Source organism: Martes martes, assembly GCF_963455335.1.
Source record: "Martes martes genome assembly, chromosome: 4".
NCBI classification, from domain to species: domain Eukaryota; kingdom Metazoa; phylum Chordata; class Mammalia; order Carnivora; family Mustelidae; genus Martes; species Martes martes.
Genome location: NC_137891.1, coordinates 181,015,987 through 181,039,031, shown reverse-complemented (window position 1 = coordinate 181,039,031; position 23,045 = coordinate 181,015,987). Strand labels below are relative to the sequence as shown.

Below are 23,045 nucleotides of genomic sequence, written 5' to 3'. Positions count from 1 at the left end.
ACGGCATCCCCGAGGTGGCGAAGGAGCGAAGGAAGGAGGGCAGCGTTGTTCTCTCTGAGATGACAAAAATATTTCATCTGCTCAAGGCAGCAAGACCATGATCTGCTTCTGGTAGCCCAAGTCAGTCTTTCTCTGGGTCTTTGAATACTTCTTATCCTGCGTTTGACACTTTTTTCTCAACGAGGGAGTCCCTTTAGGCCAGGGAACAAGAGTCTAGAACGGTGACCCAATGAGGCAGGGAAAGTGTTCAGGATTGAGCCCCCACTGCCCTCGGCATTAGAATGTGTCCCAACCCCTGTGAGCTCCACTTCCCACCCATTAGGATGGCTCGAGCCAGAAGACAGTTTTGCGGTTGAGGCTGTGGAGAGACTGGAAGCCTTGTGCCTCGCTGGTGGGGATGGAAAATGGCGTGGCTAGCTTGGAAAACAGTCTGGGGGCTCCAACTAAGGTCACCTCCACAATTACTGGGAGTTAGGACTTTATCTTTCACAGGGGGGCACGATTCAGCCCCCAGTGACGGCAGAGACAATGATGGACACGCCGTCAAAGAAACAAACAAGATCGTTTCACACATGCCATAGTGAGTTTGTGCCGGGAATGTAACAGGTGACGTGAGAGGAGGGTGAGGGGGGCTTGAGACGTGCCCCCTGAGAAGCAGGTGACCCCGGAGCTGAGACCCCAATGACCAGGAGAAGCCAGCTCCGCAAAGAGCCGGGGCTGCAGGTGAGAAGACCTTCACGGTGGGGACGGACAGGTGGAGTGTTCGCAGAACCGCAGCAGGGGTGCGTGGTGGGGGGCACAGAGGGCCACCAGGTGTCACGGCCCACACAGCTTCTGAGGCTCCAGAGGGCTTTGGGCTTCGTGCCAAGTGTGCCGAGCAGCCGCTGGAAGTTACAAGGCAGGAAAGTGATGTGGCCCAATTTGCATTTTGCAAAAGACTCTTCAGGGACGTTCGCCTTGATAAATATATTTCACCTAATACATTAAAAAAAAGAGAGAGAGAGAGATGACTCCGGATTAAACCCAAACAAATAAAAACAACCCCTCTTGGGTGCTCTGTGCAGAAGCAAGCCGGCGATAACGATCTGCAGGCTGAGCGATGACAGGCCCACAGCGCTCGATCCGTCCGACCGTTTGGTCTCTTCGAGGAGCCACGAGCAGCCAGCGATTCCGACGACGGCGGGTGGGGGGGCCCGGGAAACCTCTGCTGAATTTTTGGGGAGTCTAGAGTGGGCTTGAGACCGCCTCCTGACGGACCCGATGTTTCTCACCATGGATTGATCTTCAGAATTGATCTGGGGCCCCATTTCTCAACCTCAGAGCCGTCTCTACCGAGAAGGAGAAAGCTGTACGTGGCCCCCCGACATTTCCATCTGGGGCCTACCCTGTCAGCCTTCTGCAGTCTGGGGTTTTCGGTGCCTGGGTGTGGGGGGCCCAAGCAGATGCTGCACCGCTGAGCGGACTGTCTGGCCACGTCTCCCCTCGACCAAGAGGGCAGAACTTCCACGGGCAGCCTCTTCACCTGGGGCCTGTGGGGACGCACCCCACAGGGTCTGGCTGCTGGTCCAGGTCCCGGACGAGCGGCCAATCAGACGGGGGAGGTCGCTGCTTCGTGAGTGTAGAAGAAGCTCGAAGAGATTAGAGGCACCTGCCCTGCCTGCTCATCCTTCTGAATCACAGCAGGCCTGCAAAACTGCTCCTCACACATGTCCCCAGTGCCTCTGGGGGGGGGGGGGGGCGCCACCCCGGACATGCCACGGCTTGGAATATGTCTCGCCAGAGCAGTCCTCTCCACAGGAAGAGAGCAAGGACCGAAAACAGAAACCCCTTCAGAAAAGAGATGCCCGTCCTGGCTCTGCCGCTGCCAGGGCCCAACACGGTCTGGCCTCCCAAGCCTCCGTTTCCACATCTGGGAAAAGGAAAAGCTGACGTTGACCCTGCAGGGTCTCGGGGAGCTGAGGTGAGGGAGACGCTCCCAGCCGTGTTCCCCCCCTTCTCTTCTGTCTCCGGATCCCGCAAGACACCGTGGCCGGGGCTTCTGAGCCGTGGGCTGCCCGTTGGCATCATTCAGCTTTGCAGAGCCGCCGGTGGGGCTCCGCGGGCTGGGAACATCCGTGGCTGCTTCCTCGAATTCACACGGCCTTCCCTGGAAGCCGCAGCCCGCCCAGCCGCCTCCAAACACCATCTTTCCGGCCTGATGTCCTGAGGGAAGCGTGAAGGAAACACAGGGGAGAAAGTGGTTCTCGGCCCCACAGGCCCTCTGAGCCTCAGTTGTCTCTTCTGTGGTATGGGAGCATGGCACCAGCGGGCTCGTGGGGAGGATACAGAAGACAGGCGTGTGCGGCCCCCCGCCCAGGGCCCTGCGCGCACGGAAACTCAGCACATGGTTCTGCGGGGTCCCTCGGCCGGCACCTTCCACACCACCCCGCCCCCCAGCCTGCTGTGTTGTGCTATTTCTCGGTTCTCCGACAGATTCTCGATCCCGTCTGCGATCTGCACATCATGACTGGCTTCCCGGGGTCCCAGTGCATGTTCTGCCTCTGGGAGGCTACCTGGTGCTGCCCACGCTCCATCCCTCCCTTCACATTACAGCATTTATGGAGCGCCCCCTGAATGCCCCGTGGATCAAACAAAAGCAGACACGTGCCTGCCCTCATGGACCTTCCCGTTCTGGGGGACGCAGACCTTTGAGAAAGCCGTTGTGTCCCCTCCCACTTACAGATGCCCTGGGGCACCGAGGAGGCTCCAGGGAGGCTCCAGACCGGCCTCGACACATAGAGCAGCTTATTTGACCCGCAACAGCCTCCATCCAGCATGGGCAAGCAGGGGTGACCCATTTCACAGACAAGGAGAGTGAGGACCAAAGACCTGCTATCTTCTACCACGTTCAACTTCCGCCAGCATCAGAGTCCCTCATACCCTACGTCCTTGTTTCCAGAACAGTGTGGCAGACGCGGCTTTGAGAGCAGCGCATCTCGACTAATCCCTTCCAGCAGCATGAAGGGTTTTATGGATGTGCCCTCATGTCAGCCTCCTGGGGGCCCCTCTTCTCAGGTGGCGAAGGAAGACACCGAGGAAGGTTAATGAGCATGTCCACGGTCAAGAGCGCGGGCCCCACGGTCAAGAGCGTGGGCCCCACGGTCAAGAGCACGGGGCCCACGGTGACGGTCGCGGTCAGCCTGGCCTTGCCGTGCACCCCACGTGATGCAGACTTGAAGGGAAGGCAGAGCGTGAACACCCCGTGCTCATACGCAGAGCTCGTACGGCCCTGGGGGGGAAGAGAGGGAAAGAGGCTTCAGGAGAAGGTGGAGCCGAGGGGAAGAGGACATAAGCCTCTTGCCAGAGGGAGGCTACTCGTTCCAGCCCTGGGCCTGTGACCTCCACCAGGAACAGGGAGAAATGCTCCGTTATGAGTTCTTATGCCCATAAGATACAGCCGGATACTCAGATAAAGCTCAAGTATCCTGAGACCAGGACCACGGAGGAAATGATCCTGGAGGAAGGGTCCTTCTGAGGTGGTCACGGGGTCGAGTCTAAACGCCGAAGTCTTCGCTGGCACCTGCCCCGCGGCCGAGGACACCCGGGCTCTTTCCACGAAGCCCCCAGGCAGGCCTTGTTCTGGGTGGTGGCCACACCCCTGTCCCAGCCGGCCCTTCTCAGCCTGCAGGACTGAAGACAGGCAGGGGGGTGGGGATCCCTGGTGCTTCTCATGATGGCACAGACCCATGTGCCCCACAACAGCGTGAGACCCAGACCCCACGGGATCTCTTGCCACTGCACCAGCTGCTGGGCTCAGCCCAACGCAGCGCTTTGTGTCAGCACGAGACCACGTCTGCTTTGAATGCCTTCGCCTCCTGCGAAGCTCACCCTGCTGATCGCCGTCCAGGAGAAGCTAGCGGCCGCCATTCATTGCGTATCCCCTACACGGCAGGCCGTCTGCTAAGAAGCCCATCATCGTATCTCACTTAATCTTCCGAAGAACTCTTTGAAGGAGACATTTATTGTCATTATTGCTTTCATTCAATGATGAAACAGAGTATCTGAACAATGCCCCTGGTCTCACAGATAAGAGAGAGTGTCTGGATTTGAACCTGGGTCCAGCTGGCCCAGACTCTTGAGTATAAATCCCCTGAGGCCACAGTCCCCCTCCCCCCATTGCTGCCAGGAGTGCCTTTGTGCTCAGTTCTGGGACTTGGTTCATGTGACTTCCACATGCTCTGTCCCTCCCTACTTCTCTGGCCTCGTCACACCTGCCTCCTTTCTCTACTTCCTCCTTTCCAGCCTGCCTTCTGCCCCTGAACTGGCCACGCATGGTCTAGGTCTTAGTGATCATTCCTCCTTCTGGGACTCCCTTCCCAAGCCCTTCTCACTGCTCTGCCTCCTCACCTGTCCTTTGGGTCTTGGTTCAGCTACCCCAGAGGGGCTTTCCCTGCACCTTGGCCGAAGCAGCCCCTTCCAGGCACTGCGGTCACATGACCCTCTCTTATCCTCGGGGCACTTTCCCGGAGCTGCAGTGGTCCTGTCTGTTGGTGTACCCCGTTCCCTCCCCTGGTCCCCATCCCATGGCAGGTGAGCTCCTTTGGAGCCGGATTCTGTGCTGTACTCTGCTGAGCCAGCCTACCCAGGACAGCACCTGCCAGATACTTGTGAACACGTCCAATGCTTGTCTCCACTCTGCAGCAGAACTTCCAGATTTGCTCAGAAACCTTTGGCTAAGCTAAGCGAAGCCCCATGGGAGTGACCATTGGATTCCACTCAGCTACAGGCTGCTCCCTTCACTTCCGGGCCACTTTGAGCCCATGGGAACTTGGGAAGAAGAGATGGGCTCTTAAATGTGCTTCTGGGGGCAGAAGGTCAATCCCAAAGCCACCTTTCCCTTTTTGTCACACCCCTCATCTGCATAAGGTCCTGAAACCGCCCTCAAGGCACACACGTCCTAGGCGTCAGTATCTGGTGTTTGGTTCTCTTTTTGGGGCATGCCAAACAAGCCCAGAGCTTCATGGCTTTAAACAACCATCATGTCATTTGCTCACAGTTCTGTGTGTTGGGGATTGGGGCTCAACTGGGCTGGGCGGTTTGGCTTTGCATGAGGTTGCCTGGGGTCTGTCATGAGGCTGCATTTAGAGGGCAGCTAGACTGAAATCCCCAAGGTGACTTCACTCGTGTGTCTGGTACCTGGAAGTCTAAGCCCTCCCTCCCCCCACCTCTCCGCATGCCTTCCATCACGTGACTAGCTTGGGCTCCTTTGCTGTGGTGGCAAGTTCCAAGAATGAATGTTCTGGTAGAAAGGGGGAGCTTGCAAATCTCTTAAGACCCAAACTCAGGAGTTTGCTAGCGTCACATCTCTTGGGTTCTATCGGCCAAATATCTGACAAGGACATTCCAGAACCAAGGTCATAGGAACTAGTTTTCACCTCCCAATAGGGCCACACCACAAGAGAACATGTGAGATGGGAAATTTTACTGCTGGCATCTTTGGAAACACAACCCACCACATCCAGTTTCCCAATTAGCCTCTTTTCAGACCACAGAGTTTATCACTGTCTGGTGCCTCCCACTGCTAGGAAGAAGGGTGGGCTCCACTGGCTTCCCTTTGGGGTTTTCCTGGTGCCTTCAGGTAATTGGAGGGTAGCATCAGGGGCTCTCCCGAGCTTCCCAGCCCTTTGCACGTGCTACTGTCTTGGATGACAAACAGGTCTACCCTTTGCTGCGGGAAGCTCATGAATATATTTACTCTGAATTTAAGAACCATAATGGATTGGCGTTGGCTTCTGACCTCACGGAAATATTGAACAAACAAGATGTAGGTCTGCAGGGCAATTGCTTTCTTTTTGATTTCCTGGGCTGATTACTATTGATTATCTGCTGTGCACTTTGTTAATTTCCTTTTGACGGGGCTCTCTTCTCTGCACCGTTCCTGGGAAGGGTTTGGTTTTGTTATTTTTCCCTGGGATCAAGGTGCTATGTATTCTAAACAACCCGATTATTCAACAGAGAATCCATTTGGCTTCCTTTTTTTGGCAGCCAGGTTACCAGTGACCTCCCAAAGCGAAGTGACAAGCAGACATCATGCAGGAAGTTTGCTCATGGTTAAGAGACGCTGCAATGCTGGCGATGGGCATAAATGAGCTCCCCCCTTTTGCTAATGCTAATTGCCGTGTACCTGGGGTTAATGATAACTTCGCGATAACAGGTAACATTTAGTTTGTGTCAGGCTCACTGCTAAGAGCTTGACAGGCTTTCTCTCGTTAATTCCCCCCCCAATAAACCCACAAGGTGGCCCCTGATATTATCCCACACATCGTAGATGTCCAAAGGGACAGATTTAGAGATGGAAAGGATTTGGCCCATCAGAGCCAAACATTTTTTTTTTTCCTTCTGAGCTAAACATGTTCTCCCTTTAGGGCTTTTGAACTTGATATTGCCTCTGCCTCGAAGCCATGGCCCATTCTTTGCTCTTTGCACCTTTGTCCCTCTGTCTTGTCCTTCAGTTTTCTGCTCAGATGTCACATCTCAGATGTGACAGAGGCCTCCTTTGGCCAACAGGTCCCTCCCACCCTCCCATCTCTCTCAACACCCTGCTTTGTTCTATTCCTAGCATGGATCTCTAACCAACGATACCTCTTCTGTTTGGAGAGGTATGGTGTTCTCCTCCATTCTAGAACCCACGGGAGTGCTAGTTGGTGGGTCCATTTATTCCTTTGCTAGTTTGAAAACTATCTGTTAAGTGAACCAGCCTCTTCTCACTCGCTCATACGCTGCCTGCATGACCTTGGCAGGTTGCCCAGTTGGTGATAGCCTCAGGTTTCTCATCTGTCAAATGGGGATAGTAATTAGAACCTACGCCAAAGGGTTGGTGTGAGAATTTAAGCAAGATACTACAAATAAACGTCTTAGCTCTTCCACGGCACATGGGCATTTCACAATCAAAACAGAGTACTCTTCTAGACACTAAGGACACATGAACAAAATCAAGTTTTAAAATGCATAGTATTTAGTGCCTGACGTGCTGTGTGCACTCAGGTGAATATTGTGCCTGGTTTCCCTTCTGTTCTAAGGACACTGATGAATGATCACCAGCCAGGAATGGACTGAGTCCTGAACTCTGCTATTGACTAGGGTAGAAACTAGTAAAACTTTATCGACTTAGAAATGGAGAGGAGGAGATGCTCAGAGGAGCTGGTGTTTCTGGAAGAGCAAACCACCTCCTACGTGCCTGGGGCTGGAGAGTGCTGAGGGGGTTGGAGGGTGGCGTGGAACTCAAGAAGCCCGAGAGTAAATAACCTGCATGAAAATGTGGAAAACCTCAGTGTCAAGTGCAAAGAAACCATAGTCCCACTTTTAAAACTTCTTTTTGACGACTGGATGCTAAAATGAATCATTGCATTTTCTAAGCAAGGGGTCTGCTTCAGAAGAGAATATTTACAACTCCGAGCATCAGCACCTATGCAGCCTTTAGGAAAGTGGGATCTGAAGGCAGACTGGGCAGCTGTAACATGGCCTAATGGGTAATAGCATGCAGAGAAACTGAAGACTGGGGAGTGCAAACAGGAGGTGGGCTTGTCCGCCTTCAGACAAATTCAAGACTGGATGTGAATGACAAGGCTATTCAGTCCCCCCACCCCACCCCGGGGACCATCCGTACCTTTAAAACCCAGCAAGAGTGGGAGCGACAGTCTTTTGGAGCCTCACTTTCCTGTGTGTAGACCACAAGTAAAATAGCAACACCCCCCCCCCCCAGCAAAGTGTGTTCTGAGAATCAATGAGAAAACAATGCAAGGGAAATGCTTAGCATGATGGGGAGCACAGAAATGCAACTTAATAAATGTAAGCTATCGTTATTTCTTAAATTAATATGAATTCAACCCCCAGGAATAAAAATCTTCAATAGTTGTTAGCTTCCCTGAGGGTTGAGCTCCCAGAACTGTGCAGTGTCGTGTGTCTTCCAGTCACAGCTTCAAAACTTCTAGTTCTGCATCTGGGCAAGCCCCTTCCCCTCCCCGAGCCTCAGTGTCCTCACCTGTAAAATGGACGTAAAAGGTCACAAAGTGCCTGGCACCTGTGAAGAAGGCTTTCTATGTGTTTGCTGTCATTAGCATCAAATTATTAGTTGGACCAGAGGTTGTTTACAGTGCTCAGAATGAGACCTCACCCTCTTTAGGCAAATATATTTACCTTGTTAAGTGAGCCTTTGGTTATTCATGGTTCCGAGCTCCTCAATGAGACGTGCCTCCCCTGTGAACGCAGGCGCCGGTGAAAGTGTGTCCCCTCATTTGAGTAACTGAAGAGGCTTATAAAAGCAATAATAAATATACCTAGGTTTCTATGGAAACGATCTCATTAGGTTTTTCTTTTAATCAGAGGAGTCCAAATTTAGGAACTCTTAGTGTGTTTCCTGATTAAGGCCATTTGTGGTTTCCCTGAGTTGCTGGAGGAATCCCAGACTGAAGGCATCCCCCCAACCTCGTGGCAAATGTTTTCATTACAGATAATGGCAGAAGGCCTGGTCGCATCTTCCGAGGGGCTCATTTTTCCTGACGGCCCTGCTCAACCTTGTTTGCCGATAACCCCGTTCCCTCCGGCAGCCCCAGCAGAGAGAGGCAACTCCAAGGACACTGGTCTCATTTCCCTTGATGGTAGCTTCTCAAAGGACTCAGGAGGGTTACCCACCGGAGCCAGCATGAAAAAGAGAAAATTGCTGCCCTTCGAATCGCCAGCCTTGAAATGCTCAGCGAAGCCCCAGTTCAGATTGGCTAGAACATGTCAGAGTGTGATGAGGCTGATATTTGGAGTTTGCTACTGAATATAGTCTCTGCAAAATGCCATTCCCAGCACCTAATACCTGTCTGGGGAGAGATCAGAACATTTAGTTTTAATCTTAAAGGTCATGCAGGAATTCATCCTCATAATGGAGCCCAAAGCCAGGCAGAGCAGGCAGGGAAATCTCACCAGCAAAGGCTCCTTCCTCAGAGGGAGCTGCTGCAAAGAGGAAGAGTCCATGTGCACAGAGCTGATAAAGACCACCGGGCCTTTGCAAGGTGACCCTGAGAAGCCAGGTGTGGTCAGACTTCTGCCCCTGAACATCCCATCCGCAAAACCAGCACCTCGGGCGTGGATGCCTGGGGTCATGCCTTTATTGAACAAAAATTCAACTTTGTGCCAGGTCTTGAGCGAGACCCCGGAGGTAAGACAGAAAAAGGCACACTCTTTGTCCTCAGGGCGAAAGCTGCCTGCCAAGCCAAGGAAACAGAAAAATGCTAAGAAATGATCCTACTGCTGCCAACCTGAATATACATGGGAAGGTACCATGGCTTGCCTGAAGAAGTCAGGGAGGGCTTCCCGTAGGAGGTAGGCCTGGGCTGAGCCCCGCCTGAGGCGTTGGCATTTTCTGGCAAGCGGGTATGTTTCCTGGCAGAGAGGGAAGCCTGGAAGCATGAGGGACCTGGCCTGGCGGGAAGGGTAATGCAAGTGGAGGGCATGAGGCTGAGTCCGGGGCCAGCGGGGAAACATACTGGTGTGGTTTAGGGTCTGGCGCAGGGCACCTCGAGAACCTTCACAATGCACACTTTCCCCCTTCCTTTGGAAACTCTGCTATAGACCAAACTCAGCACGCAGCAAGCACCAGGCTCGGTGCCTCTCACTTCAAGTTCTTGAGAGAAAGAATCTCATTGGATGGCCTGGGGTCAGATGTTCACCTACGATCCAATCAGCTCTGGCTTTAGAGTGTTGTCATGAAAAAATAAACATGGCTGCCAGGTCTTGAGAAAAGGAATCTCATTGGCTGACTTGAGTCAGATGTTCACCCAGGATCCAATCAGCTCTGGCCTGATGATAGCGTGGTGAAGACCCAGCATGGCTGCCAGGTCTTACCTTGTGCTCTCAAAGGACATGTCAGGGAGGCCCCTTCTTCTGGCGTTATAGAGAGTTGCCGCACCCCGTCAGCAGGAGCTTCGTGTGGCACCCCATCTCCAGTGACCTTCCTGCGCTGACCTTGTCCAACACCTTTTCATCTCTTCTCCATCTGACCCCCTGCAGACCTCACAGTCACCTCTCCCGTAGCCCTGACCGTGTTTGCTTTCTCCAAGCCTCCCCCTTCTCAGCTCTGAAACGGACATGAAAACAAGACCTATCTTGTAGAAGCGTTGTGAATATGCATTCAGCTCTTAGCTCTTAAAGTCGTTATTGTTTTATTGCCGTTGGTGTCATGGTGGCCATGTCCCTCTCTGCCCAGCTGAGCTTAGGGAAAGATGATGGCACAGGGCACTGTGAAGGGCTCTGTGAGGACTGACACCTCACCCCCACCACCCAGTGTCTGTGCGAGAGTTACTCAACATCTCTGAGCTTGCTTTCTCCTTTGCAAAATGAGGGTAGCAATAATGATCTTGCAGAATCCTTGAAAGGATCGCATGAGTTTCCTGCCCCTGGTATGCTTAGCATAATGCCTGGTACGTAGGAGGTTCTCCATAGAAGGGAATTCTTGTCATTATTACCGTTAGCTTACCGTTATTCTTATCGGTTATAACTCTTATTTTTTTTTAAGATTTTATTTATTTGATAGAGATCATAAGTAGGTAGAAGCAGACAGACAGAGAGGGGGAAGGACGCTCCCTGCTGAGCAGAGAGCCTGATGCAGGGCTCGATCCCAGGACCCTGGGATCATGACCTGAGCCGAAGGCAGAGGCTTTAACCCACTGAGCCACCCAGGCACCCCTACAACTCTTATTATTAAACCGCTTATTTAGTCAAAGAAACTCCTGCATAGTAGTGTGACTCCCCAACTCCTTCTTAGCAGCAGTGTAAATCAGATGAACTTTCTGAATCTGATGTCGTTTATATCTTGGGCATCTGCAGTACAGGTTGAGAATTAACCATTCTGGCTCACACACCTTCTCTCCTTGGAAACTCTGCAGTTAATACTTTCCAAGCTGGGCAGTGCTGTCATTGGCTTCAAGGGCATCTGTACGTATTTTGAGGAGCAGCCCTGGGATTTTTGCATATGGCACGGGAGTGATTCGTTCTTCGCTGGGATCGGAAGTAATTTGGAGCCCACATTCCCTCAGTCACATGTTCTCTGTGAGCACATAGAGCTGAAACCCCACACTGGGCCAAACCAGGCATGGTGATTTGGCACCCTGAATGGATTGCAAGAAAATTAAGCTCACATAAGGAGCCACTGTAAGCGCGTTTCATTTTATCTGCCATTTACAGAGAAAGGCCACTGCCCTGCTTCTAAATGACCAGATGCCTGTCTTTTTAAAATGCGCTCACTCACTCCCTTTCCCAACTCACTAAATCAGGATAAAGAGAAAAAAAAAACAACCACCTTTGTGTACAGCAGTGCCTGAACAATTTGCACACCCTGTAATTCTCAGGTGACCCTGGCGCCCTCCCCTGCACTCCTCCAAGACATTTAATAGAAGGATGTTGTGCTGACATCTCATATTGTAACAATATTGTTACCTTCCAGAAGTATGCCATGGTGAATTTTCTAGTAAGCAGTGAAGTGCCATTAGAAGTGCTGCAAAATTACCCTTTTCTGAGCTAACGAACAGCGGACATTTAGGGATAAGAGTCAACACTTTGAATCCGGTTTTCCTGCTTTATATTAATTTCTGAGTCTTGATTCCACCATCTTTAGATTTACACGGAAGGCAGGATATCCCAGTGGTTAAACTCAGACTCAGAGCTCGGCTTCCCTGGGTTCCGGTCCTGTTTTGGCCGCGTTCTCCCCACGTAAGCTTGGACGTGTCGAGATTAGTAAGAGGCAGTACGTATTAACATGTACATTGTACACAGCTGTGCTAAGGAATGTTTTAAGTACTTTATCTGCATTGACTCTTTTAATCCTTAGATTTGGAAGTCGATGAAGTAGGTATTGGTCTTACTAATTCCATATTATAAGTATAAAACCAAGGCAAGGTGAAGTTGAATAACTTGCCAGAGTCAAGGTCCGGTTATAATCAAGCTGGCATTTGAAGCAGGGATCTTGCCTCCGGAATCCTCGCTCTTACCTAATGTGTTAGGCTTATTCTCTTTGAGCGTCACCCAGGGGTACCTGGGTGGCTCAGTGGGTTAAGCATCTGCCTTTGGCTCAGGTCATGATCTCAGGGTCCTGGGATCGAGCCCCGCATTGGGCTCCCTTGCCCTCTCCCCCTTTCTCCACTCATGCTCTCTGTCTTTCAAATACATAAATAAAATCAACAGTACAAATACCTGCTTCTGGGATTGTTGTTAGGATTATATGTTTGGGCAAATACATTTAAGAGCTTAGCATGCTGCCTGGAATGCAGTATGTGCTCAATGAGTGTTGGCTGCTCTGGGGTTAATAGCTCTTTGGTAGGGCCTCTCCCATGCATGACTCCAGGGCCACCGTGGGGGACCTTTCACTGTGGGTCCTAGATGACCGGGCCCCCCAGAGCTCTAGAGTCTAGCAGCCCTGTTAACCAGCATTGTTCTTGGTAACTCAGAAGGGGTAGAGGCTGGAACCCCCAGGAGCCCAGGGAAGAGATGGGGAGCCCTGACCAGGGCAGCAGGAAAGCACCAGGGGCACCAATTGTATAGAAGCCTCGTTATCAGTGATTCAGCATTTCTGAAAGATCAGCCAGACGTAGGACCACGTCGGTGGGCCCAGAAGAAAACCAAGCCAGTAGGCAGTGAGAACCAGGCCTCTCAGCAGGACCCACTACGTAAATTTCATGCAAAAAGTATTAACAGTTTCAGGGCGCCTGAGTGGCTCAGTCGGTTGAGCATCCGACTCTTGATTTGGCTCAAGTCATGATCTCAGGGTTGTGAGATGGAGACGTGCACCAGGCTCTGTTCTGAGAGTGGAGCCTGTTTAAGATTCTCTCCCTCTGCCTGTCGCCAACACCACTTGGGCACACGCATACACTCTCTCTCTCTCTCTCTGTTAAACAGGAGTGGGGCGCTTGGTTGGCTCAGCCAGATAAGCATCTGCCTTCGGCTCAGGTCATGATCCTACGTCCCAGGATGGAGCCCCACATCGGGCTGCCCGCTCAGCAAGGAGTCTGCCTCTCCCTCTGCCCCTCCCCCCAGCTTATTCTCGCTCTCTCTTTCAAATAAATATATAAAATCTTTAAAAAAAAAAAAAAAAAGAATTTCAAGCCAAGCACAGAGCCGTTCTCCGCCTACGGTCCTGTTCAGCGGCATGGGTCACGTGCCCAAGAAGCCCACCCCGCCTCTCTGTCACCGTCCCACCCCCAAACCCGTGAACTAGAGGTGGGGCTAACATGCCTGCCGGGGCCTCCAGCCTCACGAGCTCAGCTCCTGGTTGGCCTCAGATTTCTCGCTCCAGGAGCATGCTGAAAGACAGATATGCAGGTGAAAAAAAGGTGATCTGGACTCCAAGAGGAGTCGGGGAGGGGGGACATCAGAGAAATCTTGAGCCCAGATGAATTGTTGTTAACCACGGATACTATGGAGCGCACCGGGGAAGCTGGGATGCATAAATTGAATTCTTGGGGTGGCAGCTCCCAGAACCTTGAGGAATGTTCTCTGTCCAAGAAGACTGATGCCGCACAGACATGTGCTCCTTCTCCGTACGCCGGCCCGGGAGAGCGATGAGGCTCGAGTGGCAGACACCTGTCTGCATGAATAAAAGATCCACAGAGACGCGGTAAACGCCGAGCACACCCAGGGCCCCCTGTGAAAGCACCTGACGCAGAAGCCTGGCCACGACGGGTCCGCTCCTGCCAAGGCTCGCCTGCCGAGCTGGAGATGCCTTTTCTTCCGCAGCTGCGTCATCTTTAAGGCAGTTAAGCACGTGGGCAGATCGAGCCCCAAAAGAGCAGGGGTGTGGTCCGAGGCACGTGAACCAGCACGCCCAGTGTCTGAGATGCTGCCCGCGCAGTCCCCCGGGGTAAGATTTCCAACAGAGAACTTAGAGTCCCCCCACTTATTTGTGGGAGATTTCGGTTCCAAGGCTCCCAGTGGGTGCCTGAAGCCACAGATGGTGCCAGATCCTATCTATACTATTCTTTTTCCTCTACACACGTACGTGTGGTCATGTTTAATTTAGAACTGAGACACGGGGAGAGATTATTATGGTGACGGTGGTAACAATAGACTGTGACCAACATAGGGGAACGTGGCGTCTCTCTCGGAGTGTCTGTTTGTGCTGTACTCACCCTTCTTCTTGTGACGATGGAGGAAGCCAGGGTGCCTGCGTGATGAGAGGACACGAGGTGAATGGCGTAGGCTTTGTGACGCAGCGCTGGGCTACGTCAAAAGGAGGATCCCCTGCTTCCAGACCGCGGCTGGCTGGCCACAGGCAGCCAAAACCGTGGGTGAGGGGACTACTGCACAGATGCCATCATCTCACCCCCAGGGTCACCATGAATTTCCTGTGGTGTCTTCACGGGGACCACACAACCATCCCCGGCCTCTTTCCTGACAGAGGTCAGGAACCTGGGCAGGTCAGGTTGGATGTGGAGAGGAGGGTCTGACCTTCCCAGAACATTCATTCATTCATTTGTTCATTCGTTAGTCCATTCATTCATTCTCTCATCTAATATTCTCACCGAGCGTCTTCTGGGGGACATGCTCATCAAGGCCGGGCACCTTGAGGGCAGAAGGATGCCAGGAATCTGGGGGATTGGGCTGCAAGGAAGGCTCCCCCAAGCAAACTGTGCCTGCCTCACAATTTAGAACCGGAACCTCCCCCTGAGGCAGGAAAGGACACACTTGACCCAGTCACTCCCAGGTGAGGTCCTGAAACGGACCAAGTCCACCTCCCTGCCAGCAGCTGGAACTCAGCTTCCAGACCTACCTTCGTCCACCGCCCTCTACACACCCTTCTTTGCAGGCAGACTGAGGCAGCTTGGATATCCCAGCCCCTGTGCCTTTGCTCCTGCCTCTGCTCCCACCTGAAGCATCTCCACCTGTCAGGATGCTCGCCCTCCTCCAAGGTCCATCTCAAATGCTGCATGGTCCACGCCTCGTCTCAGTCCCAGATGGGACGTCGCCCCCGTCCCCCACCACCACTGTGGATCTGCTTAGAAATAAACCCGCAGAGCCTCTGCTCACTGCTCATGATATGTTATACTTCCTGCCTGAGTTATGTGTTTTCTGGTCTTATTTGCCATTCTTTTTCTGAGGGCTACAGCCCTGGTCTCTTCATCTTTCTGGAATCCGTGAAGTCTAGACAGTAGCTGGCATACGGCGAATATGCCTGTGTAATTGAAGTTTATCCCCTGGGTTAATGTCCTCCCGGCACCCGATGGATGAGCCTTCTGCCCGCTATTTTTCAAAAGAGTCTTTTATTTGTTTCCATTCCTTGTGGGATGTGGTCTCCTGTACCTCCGTCACCACACCCTGGTGTTCCTTGAGTTTCCTGACCCAGGATGAGATATGGAATAAAGGGACTTTTCCCACCTTTTTTATTGTGATGTAATTCACATACCATAAAACTTGCCATTTTAAAGTGTGTGATTCAGTGGCTTTTGGTATATTCACAGTGTTGTACAACTATCCCTGCTCTCTGATTCCAGAACATTTACAGCATCCTAAAAAGTAAAGGGCTCATTGTTAACTTTAAGTATATGACAGTTCTCTTGTTTAGAAGTCACTGGTGTCATCCGCCAAACCCCAGTAGCTGGGAGCTGGCCTTCCGGACCTGGATTCCCAGAGTTGTCAGGGCTCTCTGGCCCCCGGGAGAGGGCAGACCGCATCCCAGCCTCACCCTATCCCTCCCCCACTTCCTCTTCCTCACCATGCGCTTCACACACCCAGCCCTCGAAATGGTCTTGAGATGTATCTAAATCATCAAAAGCGATCCGTCTTTGAACTCTGTCCCATCGCCGTTAATCGGTTTGGACAGCCTTTCTCCTGGCGTGGTTTATTAAGATTTCATTACCCGGGGAACTAGAGCTCACATCATGAACCTTGACTTAGCATCGGGATGAACAATCGGGTGGGGACATCTTCCTGCCAGCTGGGAGCCCCAGCTAAGCGGTGGGGGCCGTGCCAGAAACCTTCACGGGTAACACGCCCACATCAGAAACCACTCAACTTGCTCCTTCTTCTGTCCCCAATGCCACCCTGAGCCTCCTCCTCAGCTAGCACTTTCCAAATCTGTCCGTGAGCTCATTTGCGCCACTGCTTGAAAACGCCCCTCGGCGGCTCTCACGGGCCAGTGAGCCAACACGCTGCACCTCTCAGCATCCCCGTGACTTCCAGACCCCTGCTGGCGGGGACCTGATCGAGGAATGTCACCCTGTTCCCTGGGCATGGCTCCCATCTCCTTCACCTCCCTCCACTTGCCCACAAAGCACCCAGCAACACTGCAGTGAAAATGCCCGGGACTCCACCCAGGACACCGGCTTGGGCTCAATCCCCGGGAGAAGGAGAACGCAGCGGGTGGTTAAGGAACGAGGCAAGATTCCGGAACATCCGAGGCCTGATCTGTCCCGCTAGGGGACAGCGGTTCCCAGGCCTGCAGGCCACGCTTGCCTGATGTGCCACAGCAGGAGAGGCCACCAGCCTTTAATCTCCATGCACGCGCACAGCTTTGCTCCCAGCCACGCGTCTGAGCCCACGGCCCGGGCTGCAGGTGACTGTTGTTGCCGTGGTCCCTGGGCTTGGGGCGGCATTCACTTTTCTGAAGGAACAGCCCCATTAGCCCGCGTGACCTGCCAGTGCTGCGGGGACTTCGGTTGTCAAAACTGTGACTGTCCTTTCAGAACACCTGCTCCAGCCCCTTTCATGCTCCTTCTGACTGATTCTCGTCTTCGGAGATCCGTCCTCGCCCCCGCCCACCCCCACAGCCCAGGGCTGCCTTTGGCTGTCGGATGTTGGACATTAGGATGTAGGTAGTTGGGATGAGTACCTGGTTGAAAGGATAGACAATGCAAAGGGGGCCATCCACTCGGTCGCCATTCATTCATGCAGTGGTTATTTATCAAGCACCTACTGTGTACCAGATACTATGCTGGGCTTTAAGAGAAGAGAAGTGCACAAGACCGTGTCTCTGCCTCTAGAGACGGCCGCAGCCCAGCAGGCAGGCAGACAAGAACACCGGGGACCACACCGAGGTGGAGGAGTTTTGTGGCCCCTGTAAGGTGTAGTGGGGATACAGGGGGTCTCTTAGCTCAACCTGGAGGTCAGCGTGTCTCCAAAAGGAGGGGAAGCTTACTGGCATCACAAGGAACAAGCAGGTGCAGAAAATGGAGCTGAGGTGTTCCAAGCACAGGGAACAGCATTTGGGCAAGGGAAAGGCATGGATGCAAGGGGAGTGGTGTGCCTCCGAGGCCGTGCACGGGGGATGTGCTCAGTGGATTCTGCTGGGAAAGCGACAGGGGGACATGAGGGTCAGGCCAGCTGGGCCTGTGTGCCGTGCCCAGGCAGTGCAGCTCTTGGTGGCTTTCTGCAGGAGTGTGATGGAGACGGGACCTCTCTGCAGGGAGGTGGAGGTGGTGAGCCTGGAGGCGGGGACCTCCAGGGACCAGTGCGGTGGTCCCGGCAAGAAATGCTGAGGCCTTGGTGGTGGCATTTGGGGTGGGGGGGGGTCACCTGGCCTTGTTGGACCGAGGAGGAAAAGGCCTGAAGACACCCGAGTACCCACCACATGTTCTCAGTTTACTCCGAGGAAATGTACCACAGTCAGAGCATTTCCTGCTGCTTCGTGGCTAACCTGTGCAACCCCACTCTGAGCCATTTAGTCATTGGGGGTGGGAGTCTGGAGTCTGGAGTCATTGAGGGTGGGAGTATCAGCCGGATTCACACCCCAGCCCTACCACCTGTGCACTGTGTGACCCCAAACAAATGATTTAACCTCTCTGTGTAACTGTTTACGTGGCCATACAAACGGACGGGGGTGGGGGGTAGTGAGCGTATCCATCCTTGGACGTCGTGGGCATTCCGTGGGGGTGTCTGTGTGTTGGTGTAAAGTGCATGGCGTGCAGTAGGTGCTCAGGAAATCTTTGCTCTCCTCCTAACTGCGTGGAGCCTTCCTTACCCTCTACGGCTCACGACAGGTCAGAAGAGGGCCCAGTTTATATTGGAAGCTGGTGAGACCCTAACCCTAACCCTGCAGCCTGGCCCCTCTTTGGCAAACAAGGCCGTCCCCTCCCCTATCGGTCCCCCGTGAACCCGCACAGCCCACAGCCTCCACCCAAGGAAATTAAAAATCTGGATTGGTTTTCTCAGCTTAATCGAAAGTAATACCACAGGCCCCGACCTTTTGTTCACCCGCAATTATGTTGGTGGCATTTACTGAATCTCACCTTGAGCCTCCGGCTCCCTGCTTTCCTCTCCAGGCTCCCGAAGGTGCCGCCCAGTGGGGAGGTGCCCCCCCCAGCCTGCTCCCAACAGGGTTCTCTAGGTGCCCTCTTAGAGCCTTCAGGGGCCAGCGGTGGGGGCGGGGGGGTCCCCCACTTCATGGAGAGCCCACTGGGAATGTCAGGCTTTCATCTAAAGCAGACACAGGAACCAAAAGAGATGTTGGAATCCTTACAAACTGGTGTGGCATCCAAAGTGATATCGCAGTAAGCTGTCCCTGGAGCCCACGACCGGGATCGTCGGCAAACTGACAGCAGGCGGGGGCCTGCGGACGCGGAGCACTGGCCCCTCCGAGGCTGTGGGCCTTTCCCCTCGTGCGCCTCGGTGGCCTCCTCTGCCAGATGGACAGAGCCAGTGGGGTGCTGCCAAGGGTTTACCAACCAGCTCTCTCCAGGATCGGGGACAGGGGCGGGGGCTGCCGGCAGCAGTCCCCAGTTTCCATGATGTCAGTACTTATGCCACTAACTTGACATCGCTGTTGGCGTTGCTCCCATCACAGACCTGCCGCCCTCGCTGCAGTGAAGTTTATTTTCAAGTTCAGGCTTTGGGATACCCTCAAAGTGCACCCTCTCTAGCCTCCATCAGAACCTCTGAAATGTAACCTGAATTTGCCCAACTTCTCTTCCTCCACCTGCCCTATGGGATCTACTTCCCATCTACTCCTCTGCCCGCATCTCCTGCACTCATCCCCGTGCTCATTCTGTGCCAGCCGCTGGCCTCCTTGCTATTCCTGTGACATGTCCAGGGCTCTCCGCCCACAGGGCCTTTGCACCTGCTGTGTATGCCTCTCCTCATCCTTCTGTCACTCAGGTCTCTGCTCAGATGTCAGCTTTCAGAAAGCCTTATCTGAAATAGGAATTCTTCACTGGCACCCCGCTCTTCATCTGCACAACCTACCTGTATGTCTTTCTACCTTATATATTAGAGTTTTGCTGGTTTGCTTGCTTGTTTATGACCTGTCCTCCCCCACCCTTTCTCCACTAGGGGTGAGCTTCTCATGGAAGGAAATCTATCCACTTCTCTGGGGACCCCCACATCTCCTCTGTTCCCACCTGCACTGTCTCTCTCTGTCACTGGCAGTGCCGGCTCAGCTCCTTTCTAGCCGTCGTCTGTGCTGCTGCCTTCTCTCCCTCAGAGCTCGGCAGTCCCACGGACAAACCAGTGGGTAGCATTCCTGCACATAAACACATAAGCCTCAATCCAGGTTGGCCTTGGCTTGTGCGTGGTCTTCTCGAGTCCCCTTCACCTCCCCTATGCCTGGGTTTCCCCAGCCAGAGTTCAGGCCCCTCCGCTATGCAAACTCAAGATCCACGTCTTAATGAGGCCTGAATCCCCGTCCTACATCCAGCCCAACCCATGACAACCACATCCCTGCCTGTCCACCCGACTGGAGCACCATCGGTATAGGATAGGAACCCTGTCCTCTGCACCTCTGGTTCCTGGTCCCTAGAACAGAGCCTGGCATCATAGGTGTGTCATGAGGACGAGAGCAACTGACAATTCTTCCGGAAGCCCAGAATCTGCCAGAGAGCTCTGGGGTGCGTTTCTGTTGCAAAAGGGCCCAGAAGTGCCAGTTCACCTTGGCTCTACAGGTTGCCTTGTTTTGAAGGATAACACCCCCCACCACAATTAGCAAATATGGCCCCATGAAAGTGTCTCCATTGTGTGTTTCCTCAAAGAACTGCCTTTGACATTAACATGAACCGTCCTCACCCTCTGTCACCTCAAGAAGCGAGCTTAAGAAAGACAAAACTCCCAGAAAGATAAAGAGGCTTAAACAGAGCACGTGACCTGCCCTTTTCTCTAAGGCGCGACTGCAGCAGGGAGAGGTAGGACCTAAGTTAGCAGCTTCTGGTCCCCTGTATGCAGAAGATCATAAAGATGGCATCTGTGGCTTTCAGGAGCTGTGAATTAAGCTGTGTAGACATACCGTTGGACAGCTACCTGAGTAACACAGCGGGGGTAGAAAGGAAGAGGGTGGTGGTGTTTTTAAACTCTGTTTTGTCCAAGAAATGCTAAGGAGAGAACAGTGCGGTGGATCCTAGAACCAGTTCCAGGAGACGGAAGTCTACAGAAGGGGTCGATGTAAGAGGATTAGAAAGTATGTTGGAACCGAGAACGTTAACGGACTGAATGAAGACAGAGTGCAGAGTTTACGATGCATCAGATCAAGAGCGATGGGCACCATCTTTCTCACCTAAGACTTTTTATTTTTTCTGCAAATACAGGTTCCATATCTTCCAGGCAGAGCGTCAGCCCTGGAGTCAGGAGTACCTGAGTTCAAATCACGATTTGACTTGAGCTCAGATCGTCTCCGACTAGTTATCGGACCCCAGGCGAGTTAGCTCTCAAGCCTCAGTTTCCTTATCTACAAAACAGTCATCATACTATGCCTGCACCATTGAGTTGTTGTGAGGATTCAACAAAATAATCCTTAGTTCAGTTCCTAAATCAACACTCAAAAGATGCTAATTCTCATTTATTTATTGATTGATAATATAGGGCCTGCAATGTGCCGGGAACCCTTCTAGGTGCTTGGCAGGCAGTAATTCAGTTGCTCTTTATTGTACACTGACGTACACCCCTTTCCCACTTCATAGATGAGGAAACAGAGAGGTTAAGAAGACTGTCTGAGTCACACAGCTCAGGAGGACTGGAAGCAGCATTCGAACCTCTAAGTGTGACCTCCGTCTGTGCTCTGCTGCCTTTTACACAGTTTGATCACCTCCACGCATGACCCTGTGATAAGGCACCAAAGCTAAAGGAGGGGTAGAAAGTGCGGTTCTATCTTTACATTGCTTGTGCTTTTAAAAGAGAGCTCACTGTCTCATGACGTCCTTCGCTTATAATAATTAAGTAGCGTAGCATCCAAGCAGCTTTTCAAAGTGTGGCAGCCAACATCCTTCTCTCCATGCAAAAATTAGTAGTCTTAACGGGTGGGCTCTAACTTCTGTTTCAGGGTCAGATGAACTGTAAGAAACGCAGTAAGAAACAAATGCTCATTATTTGAAACCTCCGACTTGGGTGGGGTTTATTGTTACTGTAGCATAACCTCTTGTGTCCGCTGCGCTTAATACTACTTTGTATCTAATTCGTGCGCTGTGTGTTCAGAGTTGCTGTGCAGTGAATACTTTCCTCGATGAGGTGAACTCCACTAGCCAAATTGCTTGGGGCTGCCGAGGCCCACATGGGTGTTTCCATAGCTTCTGCCCAGAAAGGCTTCATTGGAGTCACCTGTGGGAATGACTGGTTTGCTTTCGTGTTAGCCAATTTTTGAAGCTTTCATTAGCTATGATAAATTATTCAAAAAGGAGTAACACCCTGATCCTCTTTAGAACGTCAACGTGGTCCAGAGGTAAGTGAACGGAAAAGTACCTCCAGGTCCGAGGCTAACTTCCATTTAATTTTTAGAGGACCCAGTCGAGTTGTTAAAATGATCAGGAATGGGCCTGGCCAGAGCCAGCTCTGCCGAGAGGGGATGTTATTATCTCCCAGACCATTAACTTAATCAGATCAAGTCAATGTCAAGAAAACAAAACTCCTCACGTGAGGGCGGGGGTGCTCAGGATGTAATTAACAAGCGATTTGACTTTCATCCGGAAGCCCCTGAAGAACTTTTTTTTTTTTTTTTAAGTAGGTTCTAATGAAATAAGAAAACGTAATGTACCATTTAGTTTCATTTCTGGAATCTAACGCAATATTTTACAGGAAGCTTTGGAGACCTCACAGTTCCCCTCCGTGGCATTGTCTTCACATGTTCATGCCACCGATGAACCGGTATTAGATCACAGATGTCCCCAAAGGCCATAGAGAAGTTTTATGTACCTGACAGGTTTCTCATACTGAATTACGGGGGCGTTGTCAGAATATCTACGTAGGCACCCAGAGAACACGCGCCGTGGGAACTCCAGCCTGGGGTATGGATAGCTTCGGAAAGACTTGATGTGTCGAGCGCAGGATGGCAGTTCCGTGATGAGCCAACGCGAAGACAGCAGGGACATAGGGTGGCCTGGAATCCCAGCCTGCAAATACTTCAAGACTGACCCAGAATGTCAAGTCCCAAGGTTTTGGGGATCTTGGGACCAATGAGCGTGTGTGACGCGGTGATTCCACTCCTGGGTATATATCCGGGAGAATTGAAAACCGACGTCCACACAGATGTGCACGTGAACGTGAATGGTCATAGAAGACCAGAACTGGAACGTCCATCGTCTGAGGAAAGGACAAAGTGTGGTTTGTCCACATAGTGGACTGTTTTCCGGCCATAAAGAGGAACGCAGCACCGACGGGCTCTAACATGGCCGGATCCTGAACGGGATGCTAAGTGTCAGACACGAAAGACACCATGTTGTGTGACTTCATTCCTCTGAGACATCCAGCGTGGACATATCCATGGGGACAGTGGGCAGATCTGTGGTTGCACGGCCTGGGGGGAGGGGAAGTGGGCAGTGGCTGTGCATGGTGGGGGTTTCCTTGGGGCGAGGACGATATTCTGGAATTAGATAGTGGTGATGGATTGCACAGCCTTGTGAATATACTAAAAACCACTGAATTATATGCTTTTAGAAGGTGAATTTTATGGTATATGAATTATATATCCACAAAAAAAGAAGTGTAGGAGACGTTTCTACAAGACGAGCTCTACAGTGAGATGAACCATTCTAACCATTGCAGTTAAGCAGACCCAGTTTTCTGGAACTCTGACAGCCGGTCCACAAACTCCAAACGGCGCAGTCTCGGGATGCTTCCCT

At 52.3% G+C, this 23,045-nt stretch overlaps 1 protein-coding gene across 1 annotated transcript in view; it reads left to right on the top strand.

The window, feature by feature from the left end:
• The window catches only part of KAZN (kazrin, periplakin interacting protein), a gene marked incomplete at both ends in the record, with an annotated part of 432,776 nt that overhangs the window by 156,415 nt on the left and 253,316 nt on the right, over positions 1-23,045 (top strand). The gene's annotated exons all lie outside the window — the stretch shown is intronic.